Source organism: Taudactylus pleione, unplaced genomic scaffold (assembly GCF_031769625.1).
Source record: "Taudactylus pleione unplaced genomic scaffold, aTauple2 ptg000162l, whole genome shotgun sequence".
Lineage (NCBI taxonomy): Eukaryota > Metazoa > Chordata > Amphibia > Anura > Myobatrachidae > Taudactylus > Taudactylus pleione.
The window spans coordinates 845,491-864,360 of NW_028284564.1; the positions used below are offsets into that span (position 1 = coordinate 845,491).

The 18,870-nt window shown below is 44.5% G+C and overlaps 1 pseudogene; it reads right to left on the minus strand.

The window, feature by feature from the left end:
- Window positions 1-7,554: 7,554 nt before the first annotated feature.
- LOC148521428 (uncharacterized) lies at window positions 7,555-9,895 on the minus strand (annotated as a pseudogene).
- Between the last annotated feature and the right edge of the window lie 8,975 nt (window positions 9,896-18,870).

Here is an 18,870-nt window from a genome sequence, read left to right on the forward strand (position 1 = left end):
GAGATACTTCCACAAACAATATCTAAAATGCCCACTTTGCTGCCACATGCAATGAGGTATAATGAAAAATTATGAATAAACTCAATTTCCCCATTGTGACAATTACCTGATAAAAAGCAACTGAATTTCTAAAATGCTGTTTTTACTCAATGTTAGACAAAACACTGACAATGTTCTCTCAATGAGAAAGGTGCACTTGAAAGACTGACAATTCATTCACAATTAATTAAACTATTTTATAATAAAATATTGTGAACTCCTATATGCAGTAAACGTTTGTGGAAAAATAACAGTTGATTGTAAAAATAACTAATAAATAATATCATATGGTAGGTGTACAATACTGTACTGCAATATATTTAATACTACACCTCTGTTAAGGAGAAATATTTTCTTATAACTTGAGGCAAATGCTATATAAATTCTTCTGAATCCTTACACTTTAGAGACTGAGGGTGGGATGTACTAAGCATTGCATCATTAATTATACAAGTATTTACCTAGAAATGCAATTAAAATACCCAGACGTCCCTCTGTACATGCGTAGAACGGTGCGCGCTGCTGCGGGGGACACTGGGACACTTACTGAGGAATTGCTAACTTCATAGCACGCTATGATTACTCAGGCTGAGTATGGCATCGCAGTGGATAATTTATTAATGCCCATGCAACAGCATTCAAACACACTGGCACACCAGCTTTTCGTCGACCACCCCCCGTCACCACAAACGTCACTGGCTCGCGCACGCACACTGCGATGCATACACATGCGCAGATCTGCCAACTGCGCGCATAATTGTAGTTGTGATCGGTAGTGAATCAGGCCCACTATCGCATTCTAGAGCTTCATTCATATGGAAATGAGGCCAAAATTCTGAAAACTGCATTTTTGGAGTTTTGCCTGCATCATGTTTAGTACAGTACATCCCCAGTGTGATTGTATATTTGTGACACTAGAGTCCTGTAGGATAGCCAATAAAAAACAGTAAATATCCGCGCTCCACTGAAGGAATAATTACTATAGTTCTATAACACTGTTCATGTATTTTTTGTTTGCCTCTCTGAATAGAGAGAGTGAGTTTTTATTTTTTTGCCTCATATGTCAGATATATACGTGTATGTTGTTGTCTTGTTTGATTCAAATAAATACCTATAAAAATACACGGCATTGTGAGTCTGAAGAGCTGTCTAAACAACGTAGATCCAGGTAATTAAACAAAGTAACCTTTATGGGCAGGGCTGCCATCAGAAATTGTGGGGCCCCAGACTGTCAAAACAGACAGGGCCCCTTACTTTGGGCGGGTGGGGGGACAGTTTGTCAGAGGTGGGTGTTGCTGTGAATGTGGGTGGAGCTACAGTGGAGGTATGGCATCAATGGTGGGTAAACCAGTATAGAGAAAGGTGTGGGAGTAAGGTGAGGGTGAGAGTGCAGGGTGCAGGGTGATGGGTGCAGGGTGAGAGTGCAGGGTGAGAGTGCAGGGTGCAGGGTGAAGGGTGAGGGTGCAGGCTGAGGGTGCAGGCTGAGGGTGCAGGGTGAGGGTGAAGGGTGAGGGTACAGGGTGAGAGTGCAGGCTGAGAGTGCAGGGTGAGGGTGAAGGGTAAAGGGTGAGAGTGCAGGCTGAGGGTGAGGGTGCAAGGTGAGGGTGCAGGGTGAGAGTGCAGGGTGAGAGTGCAGGGTGAGGGTACAGGGTGAAGGTACAGGGTGAAGGTACAGGGTGAGGGTGAAGGGTGCAGGGTGAAGGGTGCAGGGTGAGGGTACAGGGTGAAGGTACAGGGTGAGGGTGAGGGTACAGGGTGAGGGTGAAGGGTGAGAGTGCAGGCTGAGAGTGCAGGGTGAGAGTGCAGGGTAAAGGGTGAGAGTGCAGGCTGAGGGTGAAGGGTGAGGGTGCAGGGTGAGAGTGCAGGGTGAGAGTGCAGGCTGAGGGTGCAGGTGCAGGGTGAGAGTGCAGGGTGAAGGGTGCAGGGTGAAGGGTGCAGGGTGAGAGTGCAGGCTGAGGGTGAAGGGTGCAGGGTTAGAGTGCAGGCTGAGGGTGAAGGGTGAGAGTGCAGGGTGAGAGTGCAGGCTGAGGGTACAGGCTGAGGGTGCAGGGTGAGAGTGCAGGCTGAGGGTACAGGGTGAGAGTGCAGGCTGAGGGTGAAGGGTGAGAGTACAGGGTGAAGGGTGAGAGTGCAGGCTGAGGGTACAGGGTGAGGGTTAAGGCTGAGGGTACAGGGTGAGAGTGCAGGCTGAGGGTGAGGGTGAAGGGTGAGGGTGCAGGGTGAGGGTGCGAGTGCAGGGTGAGGGTGAAGGGTGAGGGTGCAGGCTGAGGGTGAAGGTGCAGGGTGAGAGTGCAGGCTGAGGGTGAAGGGTGAGGGTGCAGGCTGAGGGTGCAGTGTGAGGGTGAAGGGTACAGGGTGAGAGTGCAGGCTGAGGGTGAAGGGTGAGAGTGCAGGCTGAGGGTGCAGGGTGAGGGTGAAGGGTACAGGGTGAGGGTGCAGGGTGAGAGTGCAGGCTGAGGGTGCAGGGTGAAGGGTACAGGGTGAGAGTGCAGGCTGAGGGTGAAGGGTGCAGGGTGAGAGTGCAGGCTGAGGGTGAAGGGTGATAGTGCAGGCTGAGGGTACAGGGTGAGGGTGCAGGGTGAGAGTGCAGGCTGAGGGTACAGGGTGAGAGTGCAGGCTGAGGGTGAAGGGTGAGAGTACAGGGTGAATGGTGCAGGGTGAGAGTGTAGGCTGAGGGTACAGGGTGAAGGGTGAGGGTGCAGGCTGAGAGATTGAGAGCAAAGTGAAGGTGTGACAATGGGAGTCTCGGTACATGGTATCTGTAGCAGGAATAACTGGATGGGAAGTGGGATCCCCCGCCGCCTCTCCTGCCCGAGAGGGCACTTTCTCTTAACTTCATATGGCATGGGCGTCGGCTGTAGATAGCCTCTTCCCCGTCGCTACTGCTCCCCCTTCCCTCAGGTGCTCTCTTCCGGCCAGCCTCTCCTCACAGGCAGGTGGTTTCCATGATGCTGCTGCTGCTCCCCGTTGCTGCTTACACTCACCCCAAGTCCCAGACAGAGAGGGGGCCCGGCCGGCAGCAGAGTGCATAAGGACTAGCGGCATTTCGATTTGGTGCCAGACGCGAGCCAATAAAACTCGCAAACTGGCAGCCAATCAGGAGCCGCCGCTGCTGGCACCAACTTCAAAATACCGCTAGCCCTTATGCACTCTGCTGCCGGCCGGGCCCCCTCTCTGCCGGGGCCCGGGACTATAGTACCGGCAGTCCCCCCCTGATGACGGCCCTGTTTATGGGCATCTACAATATCTGTTAAATGTAAGCATACTTGTGAGTGCGATATTTTCCTGTGATCACGAATAAGAGGCTCTTGCAGTGGGTGCTGCAGCAGTCAATGAGAATCTGACTCTCATTGGCTGCTGTTTAACACACGCATCGCCGGCAGTGCTGGCGGCGATGCGTGTGTTATGCACAGCCTGAGCCCGCCTCCTGGCGCTATTGGGCAAGCGCTCAGGGGGAGGGAACGGGCTCAGGAGTGCAGCACAGGACCGGCGCTGGAAGCCTAGCGCCGGTCCTGTGTAAATGTGTAGTGCTGACCGCACTCACTGCGGTCGGCGCTACACTGGTGGCTAACTAGGGCGGGCCGGACCGTGGCCGGCGGCACCCCCCCGCGCCGCCGGTCTCACAGCGCCCAGGGCACGCACCCTGCTCGCCCTGCCCTAGTTACGCCACTGAGTTAGGGATATAAATATGAGTTGGAACAGAGGAGAGAGGCACTAAGGTGAGGACAGAAGACAGAGAGCTCAGTCTCGAGAGAGGACAATGCAGTCCAGGGCAACGTAAGTTTGTGCAGGAGGACGTACCGTAACTAATAATAATTGCAAGTATATAATCCATGTTATTAATTGTCTAAGTGTGTTAAATTGTTTGTTTTTATTTCATAGGAAGCATAAATATCCCTAGTATATATATCACTACTGTGTATAACATATTCTGTAATATTTGAATTGCCTGTAAATAAAATATAACTCATACCCCTTTTACACCAAAATCCCGGTTCCGACCCTGGAATTTGAACACTGGTCAATCCCGTGTTGAACTCGGCTTCAGACCCCGTTTACACTGCAACTCGACCCGGGTTATTCCCGGGTTTGCCCCGTTTACACTGAACCCTGGTAATCCCTGCTTTTCTCTATAGAAGTCATTAAAAATGGTCTGCTTTAAGGTCTGACAAAGATGGTCACAAAAGGCAGCAAAAGAGAGGGGTGGGGACTGTTTCCAGCATTGCTACAGGCTGCTGTTCTGGCTCTGGCAGGCTGTGTGTCAGCCTGCGTTTGTGGCTGCTACTCAGGCTGTGGTGCAGGCTGTAGTTCTGGCTGTGGCAGGCTGTGTGTCAGCCTGCGGTTGTGGCTGCTGGTCAGGCTGTGGTGCAGGCTGCAGTTCTGGCTGTGGCAGGCTGTGTGCCTACCTGCTTTTGTGGCTGCTGGTCAGGCTGCTGTGGTGCAGGAGGTTAGGCAGGCAAGCGATGGCTTCATGTGAGTCTCTCTATGCAGGGCACTGATAAATTACATCATCTGCCGGTGCCCCAGAAGCTCCAATCAGCATCTTTCAGAGCTAACCGGGTCAAATAAGCAGGGTAGCACCCATTTACACTGCCTCATGACCCGTGAACAACCCGTTTTCAACCCTGCTCTCAACCCGAGTAAGATTACCTGGTAAATCGACAAGAGTTATTTTTTTGGGAGCCGTTCACAAAGAGCCTCAACCCGAATCGACCTGGCAATAACCCGGGTTATTTGTTTGGTGTAAAAGGGGTATTAATCAGAGCTTGAATTTCATGTTTAAACTCACTTTTCGGAATCATAGTTTCATAAATCATACATATGCATGTATTTGCAAATGTATATATAATAAAACGTATGTTAAATTGAACTTTAGTATATTTATAAATATATTATAATTATAGATAAACAAATATTATTATCTTAAATAATTGGCACCCCAGGTATGAATATATAAAATATAGAAATGATTCCTCTACAGTTGGCACCCGAACAGGGACCATTGAAGATTCCGGTATCTGTATTTGTCTGATTATAATATTTATTAAGCAGTAGCACATGCTGTAAGCTAGCTACCAAATTTGCAGAATCACAGTGGGGATAAATTTAAGCATAATAATTATAAGACTTATTATCATTTTTTGTATGTTATCTTGCATTTTGTATACCTAGAATAAAGTGTTAGTGAAATAGAGCTGATATTCCATGTTTCAAACTCATTTTTGGAATCTCTAAAATATACATGAAATCTGCATACAGTATATTATGTAAGGCTCTACATGGTTGGACAATATATTCGTACTGCTAAGGCAGAGAATTTATATGTTTAATGAGCCAGGATTATATATCTCTGTAAAGTATATTTACATTTTGCCCAGACATATTTCTTGGACAGTACAGATATAGGACCTCATTCAGAGTCGGTCGCAAGCGCTGAACGCTCGCAACCGACTCAATGTTTTGGTCTTGCGCACGCGCAGTGGCTGCACTGCACATGCGCAAGCCCCGGAGTGAGAGAGAAATTCTCTCGCTCCGGAGCTCACTACAAAAGGGGCGGCTGTCGATGTTGATCGACAGCTCGCCCCGTTTTGTAGGCGGGGCGGGGGTGTGGTTACACAAACGGAGGCGTTCCTGACGGAACCCTTGCCATTTTGTGGGCGGCCGCACTGACATCAGCAGTGATGTCAGTGTGGAGTTTCCTGCTCGATCAGTGGCTTTAGGGTCTCATCGCGACCATCGCGGCCATCACCCTGGTCGGTCGCTAAGCTGTGGGTGGTAACTCACAGCTTAGCTAGCGACCAGGAGGCCGCACTAAAAAAAAGAAGCGCCCGCCCTCATTCAGAGAGAGCGATCGCTTCTTGCGACCGCCTCTGAATGAGGGCCATAGTTCCTTACACCACATAAGTCAATCACATGCATATGTATAGGAAGGTTCATGTGACTCTGAGTCATACATACGGAGAAGGGAAGCCTATTTCTAATATATCTCTTGCAGCTAGCATGGGGCTGCTGGTACAAGTGCCTATGCTAATGATGAAAAATCAATGGGCAGCACGGGTTTACGCTTGATTGTGCAGGAATGGATACCCGCATTAGCATGAAGAAGTAAAACAGGCTTTCACAGATTCACGCATCTACAGCCACTTTGCATGTGATTCAGAATCAGCCCCATTAGGCGATAGCACTTAATATGTCTTTGAGTTAAACATCTCTGGGCACACTGACAGTCCACGTTTTAAGGATAGCCATATTTGTGTCCACTAATGTAATACCCTGGTGTGATAAAGGTGCAAATGTTGTGATGTAGGTACAGGTCGGAGTTACTTTGGTAGGGTATTCTTCGTTTGGCAACAGCTTTTTCCTATAACCTACCCTGGCAGAGAGGCAAGGTTTCCCCAGATAGTCACAAAGAAAGGCAGACAGGGCTTTGCATGAAATAATAAAACAGTTTATTCCACAACCTAAAATAGGTAATGGTTATGGAAAGGAAGAGGGAGAATGGATTCAGCTAATTTAAACACACACAATCTAAAGAAATCACAGACACTATATACACATTAATGTCATCACACATATGGAAAATATATAACAATATTTTAGCTTATTACTATGTAACTAAAATAAACCAATATAATCAATCTATGCAGACACATTACTTAAGTCCAATATAACTTTGGTGTGGCCAAGGATACTAAAGAGGTCTTTATGTGCACGTTGGGGCCCAATTATCTTGTGAAGCTGTGGGATTCAGGGTGTAAAACTCCTTTTTAGCAATGAACAAAATATTTCAGCACTTGTATTATAGATGCTTGCATCAAACTGGAACTTCTTCCTATGGAATCTGCTGTATAGGTATAGGATCTATAGGATAATGTCCTGTGCAATGGAGCAGATTTCTAAATATATATATACTTAAATGATTTATCTCACCCAGCCCAATGGACGTTGCTGAGGGAGAGTTCCCTCAGAAAATTAGCACTGGTATAAAGTCTTTCAACTCTATTGTCTCTGACACTTGCAGTGCGCTCTCTTGGCTGGGGGTGTCAACGGGTTCACAATTTTACACCTTACAGTTCTTAATTTGACTCTCTTTTACTGCTGTGTCTCTCCCTTCTGCTTACACTCTATCAGCTGCTCGTTTCTGCTCCATGGTGTCATCAGCTCTCCCCTTACAGCTCCAACTGTCACTCCTCAAACTGCTGTTTTGTTTTTTTATTTAAATAAACTTTATTCAAAATGGCACTGAGCTTTATGCTCTTTTCCAGATTGGTCTTATTTTTATAGGCTATCACATGCTTCCCGGCTGAAAATATGCGTGTCCTCACGCAAAAGATATTGCCATCAACCCGATATATTAACATAAGCATTCAAGCTTTGGTCATTTGACTGTAAATTACACATTTATAGGAATTGCAAATAAATTACAGAATATTCACATTACTGCATACATCTATCAGCTAATTCTATTTGGGGCTCCTGTGCTACATTAATAGATGCTAATAAAATAAAAACGGATCAAACACTGGCCTGTACATATGAGGTCATAAAGTTTTGTGTAGGAAACCCCAAGCCTTCTGCCCTAGATAAGTCTTGGACTCTTTATGTACTTTCTCTGGGATTTGGCTGCACAGAACTTAAGCTAATCATGGTGGTTTTCTGTTCTCCAAGCTCTGTTGTTCTTCTCTGCTTGTCGGTGACATAGCACTCTACATTGACTTTATGTGCCTCTTCAGTTCCACCTTGGAATTCAGCAACACAGTCAATTTGGGACCATGGATTCCGTACAAATGGAGGTTGTGAAATCCTTCTTACAGTGCAGGTCAGACAGTTCTGGCACCATCTCTTAATGTCTTCTATCATGCCAACCCAAAAGAACTTTTTCCAGATGCCTACATCCATCCTTCTGCGCCCAGGGTGCCACGACTGGTCACGATATTCTTCTAACATAAAACAGGCTCTTTTCTTTGGGACCACAAGTTGAATAATCCTGTCGTTAGTTTTGGAATCCACACTGCATTGAAACAACTGTCCCTTCTCTTCAAACAGCCTTTCTCGCTGCCTCAACAGCTTCACAAGTTCCAGATCGGATTCTTGCCTTTGTCGCTTCGTCAAGTATTTCCCATTCCTCAGTAAGGCCTTGAGTTGTCTTATCAACTGACTGTTGCCTTGCAAATGATCACAACTGGTTACTTGTTTGGATCGCTTAAGGCTTCTAGATACTGTATGATTCATGTCCAACAGTGAAGCATTCTGCTGGACAATCTGGACACTGGAAATGGGGATCTCTTTTTTTTTTTTGGCTAGCTTCATCTTGTCCATCTTCCACTCTTGCAGGTAGTCTGGACATCATGCCTCCTTTGCTTTTGTTTTTCCTAGGTGAAAGGCTTTGTTTCTCTGAAAGACGGACAGTTTGCAACTCTCCTCTGAGTGCCGCTACAAGTTCCTCACAGCAGTTCAGCAGCACATTCATGCATACTATCACTGGAGGCAATCCATCATCTTGGACAGTGGTGATGATGAAGCCTTGCTGGGGTAGCACTATTCGGCCAATTTGAACTTCAGCTTCCCAGTATCCTTTACAAGGGATGCATTGCCCATTACTGGCAATCAGGTTTATCAATGTGGAAGTTGATGGAAACATCTGTTCTTCCATCCAGTGCTGCTTAAACTGGTTTGCTTGTATTGTGGTCACCTGTGAGCCAGTGTCTAAGAGGGTGGGCATTAATACTCCATTGATGTAAATTTGAACTTACAAGGCATTGGCTAACATAACGGGGTTACCACAAGGTTTTGGAGTTTAAACAGTCTGGCTGCTCAAATTCTCTCTTAATATGTCTGCTTCTGTCATCGCTTTAGAAAATGGGTTGTCCTTGAGAGGCAAAGCGGTTGGAAGAAAGTCATGCCATGCTGCTATGGATGTCCCATTGGGAACTGTTCAGTTGTCTCTCTTGGCACCATTCCATTTCTTCCTGGAGCTGTGCCTGCTGTCTCTTCAGACTCTGCAGCTCTCTGCACATTTCTGTCACATTTCTGTCACACCATGTGTCAATTCAGCCAGTTGAGCTTGTAATTCACTAGTGGAGTCGGGTATGCATGCATGTGTACGCTGCACTGTCACTCCTATTTCTGCAGGTGGGTAAGTAGCTTCTTTAAAACTTGACTCCTGGGAATCAGAGTTCTCTCGATACCCCAGCAACTCTGGAAAACACACTTGAGGATCAACTTCTGAAGAAAAGCTGGAGCCTAGAACTTTAAACGCGGAATCATTAAAATCCAGGAATGTGCTGTCAGGTTTCTGCACTCAGTAATCGCAGCTGGATTTTTACAAATTCGCCCCTGGCACCTTCAATGAACTGGTCCAATAACATTTTGTCTTTGTCATACACTTCCTCAGGGTCTGCATGCTCTACATTTCTTAGTGCTTCCTGCAGGCTGAGGGCGTAGTCCCGGAGAGACACTCCTGCTTGTTGCTTTCAAGCATAGAAGTGCATTTTCAGTTCTGACACCGTCCTTGTGGTAGCAAGCCTGCTGAGGATCTGGTCAACAGTCTTCTCTTTAGTAGGCCAGGAAGTTAACTCTTTAGCGCAGGCCCTTTCAACTGTCCCATGTAGATCTCCACCTGTTGTTGCATGTTCAATGGGTACAGATGAAACATGGACTGCATTTTTGCCTTGAATTCTCCGAAGATGTTTGTTTCAGTGGTGTGGGTAATACCCGAGTAGGTTGAGAGCCAAGGTGCCCTGAAATAGTATGGCATTGTGATTGGAGTAGCAAGAGTCATAACTGGGGCTGCTCTTACTGCATCTGCAACATTGGGTGCTGGTCCCCCTCGCGTGGGTTGCCTGTCTTGTGACATCTTCTTTGTGCTGAGGGTATGGCTTGCTTTGGACTCTGTAAATCTTGTTCGTGGACGCCAAATGTAATACCCTGGTGTGATAAGGGTGCAAATGTTGTGATGTAGGTACAGGTTGGAGTTACTTTGGTAGGGTATTCTTCGTTTGGCAGCAGCTTTTCCCTATAACCTACCCTGGCAGAGAGGCAAGGTTTCCCCAGGTAGTCACAAAGAAAGGCAGACAGGGCTTTGCTTGAAATAATAAAACAGTTTATACCACAACCTAAAATAGGTAATGGTTATGGTAAGGAAGAGGGAGAAGGGATTCAGCTAATTTAAACACACACAATCTAAAGAAATCACAGACACTATATATACATTAATGTCATCACACATATGGAAAATATATTATAATATTTTAGCTTATTACTATGTAACTAAAATAAACCAATATAATCAATCTATGCAGACACATTACTAAAGTCCAAGATAACTTTGATGTGGCCAAGGATACTAAAGAGGTCTTTATGTGCACGTTGGGGCCCAATTATCTTGTGAAGCTGTGGGATTCAGGGTGTAAAACTCCTTTTTAGCAATGAACAAAATATTTCAGCACTTGTATTATAGATGCTTGCATCAAACTGGAACTTCTTCCTATGGAATCTGCTGTATAGGTATAGGATCTATAGGATAATGTCCTGTTCAATGGAGCAGATTTCTAAATATATATATAATTAAATGATTTATCTCACCCAGCCCAATGGACGTTGCTGAGGCAGTGTTCCCTCAGCAAATTAGCACTGGTATAAAGTCTTTCAACTCTATTGTCTCTGACACTTGCAGTGCGCTCTCTTGGCTGGGGGTGTCAACGGGTTCACAATTTTACACCTTACAGTTTTTAATTTGACTCTCTTTACTGCTGTGCCTCTGCCTTCTGCTTACACTCTATCAGCTGCTCGTTTCTGCTCCATGGCGTCATCAGCTCTCCCCTTACAGCTCCAACTGTCACTCCTCAAACTGCTGTTTTGTTTTTTTATTTAAATAAACTTTATTCAAAATGGCACTGAGCTTTATGCTCTTTTCCATATTGGTCTTATTTTTATATTTTTATCTGATATCACACTAATATAAAATTGATAGGAAGTCCATGTAAATCACAAGTCTTCTAACCAATAGGAATGTGTATCTTCGTCTTTTTCCCTCCAAAAGAAGAAAGAATCAGCCGATCAATAAATGCAACTCCTTTTACTGGGATAATGATATTCTTACTCACATTTAAGCTTGAAATATCCCTCCTCAGATTTTCCAATCCAATAGCTTCACCTAGATGGAGTTTTATGTAAAATCCCGTTGTCCCTCAAAAACAATTTAGAAATAGGGATATCCCATAGTGTAATTCTAAACAAACTTTATTTAACACTTATACAACATCAATAAAATGCATGCGTACCAAAGGGGGCCTTCAGATCAAGGCACATTATATCAACATGTACAACAATGGACTTTCAATCTGGATAAAAGCCCACGTCCGTGTAATACCTCTCAGATCCTGTCCAGTCCCCAACAGGCCACGGTCCTTATGGTCACACTGTCACTCTAACTCATTTTGGCTAATAGCCTTTATCAAAGTGTGACTAATCTAGACATTAACTGCTTTATATAGTATAAACCACACCCCCCAAATTCATTACAAGGGTGTAATCATATGCAAAGTGGATATGTCCATTGCGCACCGGAACTAACGTCATTTTGTAGTTCTCCAGTCGCGTGGACATTATCAAGGAAAAAAGGGTAAGCGCCGGAAGTAGCGTCACTCCTCCGGTGCACCAGGTCCTGTTCGTCCACTTGTTTCTATCATTGGATGGACGCGCGTCTTATTCCGCTTCCGGCGGAATGGCACGCGGCATGGTGGATCCATCCCCTAATGATTCATTGTCGGGAATATCTACTTCCGGTTCCGGAGAGCAAACATGTGACCGCCATAGCAGGTCCTTTCCCTCAGCGCTCCCCACCGGAAGCGACCATCTAAACTAAGTGGATCAACTAAACATGTCCCACTCCTATATTATTGGAACCACAAAATATATTTTCCTTATTCCCCTTCGTCTATAGGTATGCACAATATATTTGATAGGAGATCACCCTGTGCTGTGTTCAATCATATAAAATGCTTACACTGAATGCTTCCATCAAACCGCTGATAAAGGAATCTTTAAATATCCCTCTATCAGAGTGGGTGGTTGTAAACAATTTTCCGTGATACATCTCGTGTCACTAGTTTTCCATGAGGATCCTTACATGTATGCTTACATATAGTATGCAGTTTCTTTCCACACTCTAACACACATAAATGTCCACATCCATATATAAAAAAAGTCTAACCACTGGGATAGATGAAAAGAAAAAATGGGTATTCTCACCAATGGTTCAGTGATGCGTCATTAGGTATTAGGGAGTCAGTCCACAGCACTTTCATCTTCAATAGTCTTTTTCAAGGTGATCAATCCTAAAGAAATCCCCTCTTGACTTTCTGTCCAATTAATTACCACACTTCTTGACTCTCTGCAATTGGGTTTCCACTCATAATATTTAATTAAGATTACCCTCACAAAAATGGATCAAAGATGTATAAGTCTAAGGGCTAATTCAATTAGCCCCATTAATTTAATGGGGGTAAAAAGAGTCGTAGCTTCAGGCTTTAATGCCTGGGGTCATTCAGTAATAGACCCTTTTTCACCCGAGACCCTTTTTACTGCCTGGTAAATTAACTTTATTAACGGGCGTTAACAAATGCTAACAGTCATTAAAACATAGACTCCGTGATAAGTTAACGGACCTGCGCATTAACAGGGTCACTTCATACGTTAACAGCCTATTTATCAGGGATTTCATTTTGGGTATGATCAAACCACCCAAAAAACCCTGTTACGTGTAGCCTGCGGGATGGCTTCGGGGCTAATTGAATAGCCCCGGGGGATCATTAGCACGCTGTAAATTACCACGGCTAATTGAATTCCTCCCACAGAGTCACTTCTCAATACTTATCCTTCAGGATCTCTCTTCTTCTTTCACAGTGCTGATCACCCACTTCTCCTACACACCCTTTATGACATAGGGCCATGACTTAGGTATGTACATTAATGCAATCGCAGCTGCTGTATGAAAATATACTAATGCATACGGCTGCCTGGAGGTGTATTGAGATGTCCATCGGTGGCTACGCAAATCCAATCACGTGCGTACAAACATGTAGCTGTTTGTCGCTGATCCATCTGAGTAATTCTATGGTGGCACAGAATTACCGCGGGTACTGAGATGCTTGCGCCAAGGTTTCTGTATATGGAATCCCAGTAGTATGGTGAGATTTGCACCAAAAAACGCTCACGAGACATCTGTGTTTTTGTCACCACTCCGCACAAAGGCCCCCAAACAGTCCCTGAATATCTATCACTTTTCAAAGAAATCCTCAATGCAAGTGGCATCGCTCGCTCTGAATCGGGCATTTTTTTTTTTTTGGTGCGGCCTCCAGGCCGCTCGCATAGCTGTGCATGACCACCCACAGCTATTGCGAGCAGCCAGGTGATGGTTGCGATGGTCTTGACCATCGTGACCATCGGGGTTTGCGATGAGACCTTTGCAGTAGGGTCTCGTTCCCGCAAGCCCCAGTGAGCTTCTGGCTCTTAATAGAGCCAGAAGCTCACCACTGACATCACTTGTGATGTCAGTGGGGCCATCCCCAAACAGCATGCGTTCCGAACGCCTCCGTTTGACCAGCCACCCCCCCTGCCCGCATCCAAAACGGTGCGAGCTGTCGATCAAAATCATCAGCCGCCCCCTTTTGGTGCGAGACCCGGAGCGACGGAGTGCCCGTCGCTAGCCGTGTCTCGCACATGAGCACATCGGAGCTGGGTCCAGCATGCGCATGCGCAGTGGCCAAACATTGACCAGCTCGCGAGCGCATAGGGCTTGCGAGCGGGTCTGAATCAGGCCCACAGTGTGACCATGATGCATGCACAGTCGGACGATAATCGTTAAATTGCATAAATATAGGCATTGTCATACTTCATGGATCACTTTGTACCTGTTAAAGCCATCATATTAGGTAAATCCTCAAATCCCCTCCCACTATCTGTTGGGGTCCCTAAGGGCTCTGTTTGACAACACCCAACAGCTGACAGAAAATGGGAGGGGTGAAGCATTAGAAATAGAAAATTTTGTAGCAGTTTCTAAATTTAAAAAGTTAAATCTGTGTGAATAACAGCAAAATGAATTTGGAGTTTTCATACCTAATAGCTATACAAAGCTTAGCTACATTTTTTCATATACTGTAACATACTTTTATTTTCATCACTGTCCCTGTTTCATGTTTCAAAATCCCACAAGTTAAAAGTCTTGCAGTGAAATTTGCAACCTCTAAAGAAAACAATCTTTCTTTAGTGTATTCATCATTCCAATTATAGGACATTCTGAAATCCCTTATAGGAAACACTGGTCAAATGATGATGGGCCTGTCATCGTCACTAGAGGTGAATTGATTTGTTTTTCAAGATAATAGAGAAGGAAAAAATGTATATGTCAGTGTTGCCTAGCAACAGCAAAGCATAGTGTTTCTGTTAAAGACATGCATAACCAAATTTGCAAAGAAGAGTTCCTGTAGCTAATGACAGTTACTGACAGCATGAGAGATTTAACAGAGAAAATTGATCAAAGTTCTGATTTCGACACTTCATTTGAAGTGAACATTGGTGAAGTAGTACTGTATGTAATATTTTTGTCATGGACCTAGTTTTCTCTAGCATAGTTTATTAGGATTGGTAATCTAGGTACAAAATGGGGATTGAAGTCTATAGCTGATAAATCAGGTTCAGTAATGTTAACATCTATTTTGGAGAAAAGAGACCTTATTTATGCACTTATTACAAAATGGTATACTTAACAACAGCTAGCAATAAGTTATAAAAGACTAAGGTACCTATTTAGTAAAAACACCTGGGCTCCTGCATGTTCATTATCATTTCTTATGGACGTATATCATATTCACATTGAAGTGATATCTGTTGCTATCTATTGCTATTACTGCACTGTAATTTCTGACACTGTGCATTTGTAGACATAAGGTCATATAGATATGTGCACAGCTGTTTTGGAAAAATGGACATTTTAGTGGATGGCGGCTGATCCCTCTCTTGCATTAATACCTGTGTCAAAGTCAAATAATTGGATATGATCGCTTTACAATTATTATCTGACGATATAGTCGTCTATGGTCTGATGACGTATTACTAGGACGCTACTTTGCGTCAGTGCAATCCAATGTGCACAAGTGCGAATTCACAACACACATACACTGACGCACACAACGCACACATATATATATATATACATATATACACATAGATGCACATTTGCTATTTCAATACACAGACGCAGATATGCGAACGCATACATGTAAAATGATTCCCACACATTATAGTTAATAACCAGAATTATTAAAGGTATTGTTAGCTAATAATTATGATGTGAAATGTACTTAAAGGAGATCTAAGGTTCAGAATACAGTGGACTTTATTTTCAGACATCCGTTTCTATTGGCAAAGAAGTCGTATCGTGTGTCTGCTAGTTATGGATGATAGGGAGTTATTGAGTAGAATGCTATTACTTGCATGCAGTGTTGTAGCCAGTTTTAACCAGTTCTTTGGTGGGAAGCTACACAATGTGACTGTTGGAAGACTGAGCCATACCCCTGATGACACCGTATGAACTGACCAATGACCAGATTGACCAGAAGCAAGAACCAATGAAAACCTGTCAATTTGTCCCTTTGTTAACTCTGAAACCTGTAAGGTATATAGGCTTGTGTACAGATCCCAGTGTACAGTCATCTTCTTTGCGACAACAGACTTCTGGACTGATGACTGTATACTGGGACCAGTGCGCACGCGTATGTATCGGCTGTACTATTTTATTGCTTTTTACTCTAATTGTTAAACTTACATCGTGTTACCCCTTTTTACATAAATAACTTTTGTGATTTGGAACCACACGATTAGACTGGAAAGCAATTCTTTCTTAATCGACTTGCACCGCAAATTAGCGACTGAACGGCATTTATACCTGGATAGAGATAGAGCTTGAAAAATAGGACAATACTGCAGTCTACATTAAGAATAATGCGGACCACTTTAGGCCCTGTTAGTTAGCCTTATGCAGGAGATATCTCTCATTACACTTTTGTAAAATTGCCTTAAAACCTAAATCATGTGAAAAACTCCAGTTTCCCCATGATTTTTATGTAATTAGGGTCCTTAATAATGATTAAACAAAACAACTTATGAAGAAGTAAGTCAATTTAAAGATAATTGAATCTCCTACTGGTTTTGGGCCTGATTCCGATTTATATGCAAACCCGATGGTTTACAAACAAATGCGATACTTGGGTCTACATATGCACAGTAGCCGGTCTGCGCATGTGCAGAACAGGTCCTGCGTGATCACTCGCAGTACCAGCTTACCATTCGGGGGGTGGGTCAGGGGCGGAGACCAGAGCCCTTCTACAAAACGGGGACGTGTCGCCCCCATTTAGTAGGAGTGCCGAGCTCAGGGTCTGCGTCATCAGACACAGATTTCCTGGACCCGGCTGACCAGTTCCAATGGCCAGTCTGAGTAAGCTTCGGTTTATGCAGCACTCGGATGGCAGATACATGCAGGAGGCGTCTATTTTCTACTGACACCTCCTGCTGCATTTGCATTTGAGTTGCAGGGTATTGTACACTGATTCCCTGCATCTGTGCAATACCATCGACATCAGAATCAGGCTCACTGTTCGCTGGAAGATTTATGCAATTAATTCAATAGTTCTCTTTTTTTAGCTATTCGAAATTTGCTAAGATACATCTCTAAGGAGACAGTTGGTTGTTTGGGTGGCAGTAACATATTTGTATTAGACAAAAGCCTCTTTTGCAAATGTCCATATCCCACGTTTTTCAAAAAACCTTTCTATGAACATGGCTGAATTAAATTTGAGGCAATCACAACAGAAAAGTAATATGAGAGACAAAAGTGGAGGAACCTGAAAATACACATAAAATACCTGGTAGAATAGTTACCTAATTTAATACCACATTCTCTTAAAAAGTATTTAGTCTGTAAAAAATAAAAATGTACATTTTCAGCATTTTTAGTCAACAAGTTTTTCCTTTGCTTTCTTAAAAAGATCTAAATGTTTTATATTCAATCTCTATTCTCTTTTGACAATGCAGTTTGACAATGCTGATTCAGCAAGAAAATATCTGTACCATATTATGGAGTAGAACACTTTGAGCGTTTGAAAAAAAAAAGTTTATTTTCCCATATGCAGAGTTTTATGTATGTATCATTGCAAGTGGAGAGATGCTGACTGCTGATGTTATAACACAGAGCCAACATACACAGACATTGGGCATTATTCAGAGTTAGGAATAAGAACAAAAAAGAGCCATTTGCTCCAGGAATAAAGTAGGAGAAATACTGGGTGCTTCTGCATGTAGCAATGAAATATGGGACAGTTTTGTTTTTACACTGAAATTCTGAGTTAAGATAGGATATGCCTTTTCAAAGTTTAAATGTCTGTACATTTTAAATCTTCCCTACCCATACTGCAACATGGTTTTGCCTTTGTTTGCTCTTACGCCTAACTCTGAATAAGGCCCATTATGTCTGAAGCGCCTTTAGTGTAAGTATTTATGGGGTGGCAGTCGGGATGCCGACTGTTCAAATGCCGACCATCGGCATCCCGACTGTCTAATCCCGGCAGGGGTCTCTAATGACAGGTGTCGAAATCCCAACGCCTGTCATTTTACCTACACCTGGAGCCTGACGCCCGGCATACCGATCGAAGGCAAGCCGGGCGGCGGGCGCGGACAGCCACGCGCGGGGGAGGGAGGGGTTAGGTTAGGCGCTCCTGGGGGGGACTTAGGGTTAGGTACCCCATGGGAGGGTTAGGTTTAGGCTAGGGGAAGGGGGGGTTAGGGTTGGGCACCCCCAGGGGGAGGTTAGGGTTAGGCACCCCCCTGGGAGACTTAGGTTTAGGCTGCGGGGAAAGGGGGGTTAGGTTTAGGCACTTACAGGGGAGATTAGGGTTAGGCACTTGGGGGGGAGGTTAGGGTTAGGCAACCCTAAGGGAGGGTTAGGGGGGGTTAGTAAATAGAAAAAAAAAATTACCTGTTGGGATCTTCACTGCTGGTTTTCCAGCGTTGGGATTAGAACCGCCGGGCATGCAAACAACGGTATTCAATACCGATCCTGTATTTATGGACAGATGGTTCTGAGGCACAGCTCCATAGCAGGGCACTTCCATGCCCTATTCAAGCCACAATTGATCCCTTCCCTTAGAACATTCATCACAAAGAAATGACCGGGAGTGCAGGTAGTTAGGCACTGAGCATGTCCAGGCACCCCACTGTTGAGAATGATGTGTGTGCACAAATGTTGTTAGGCACACATCAGAGGATGACTCAAACTATGACCAGCTCTTGTACTTAACCAGTGGTGTTGGTTTATTGATAAGTAGCAGGTACATTTGTTGTCACTGGGCCTGATTCAGAGCCGCTCGTAAGCGGCCGCTCGTAAGCGGCCGCTCGTTTGCTCTGAGCGATGTTCGCACAACTGCGCATGCGTATGGGTCATAATGCGCATGCGCAAACCAGTCATTGCGGTCGGAAATCGAGCATTCGCAAAACAGCGGGGGGCTGCTAATTTGATTGACAGAATGTACCGTTTGTGGGTGGTAACAGGGGAAGGTGCTTGAAAACGGGGCAGTGGAGATACGAACGCAGGCGTGCCAAACGGTAAAAAGGGCGTTTAATGGGAGTGCATAATTAGTAATGGAGCGTCAGTGACCACATCACTTGGTTGTCCTTTAGCCTGAACTGCTCGCAGTGATAGCGGTAGGATAAACCTACCACAAGCACTGCGAGCAGTTCAGATGCCTTTCGATGTACCTGATTAATTAAATAAATACC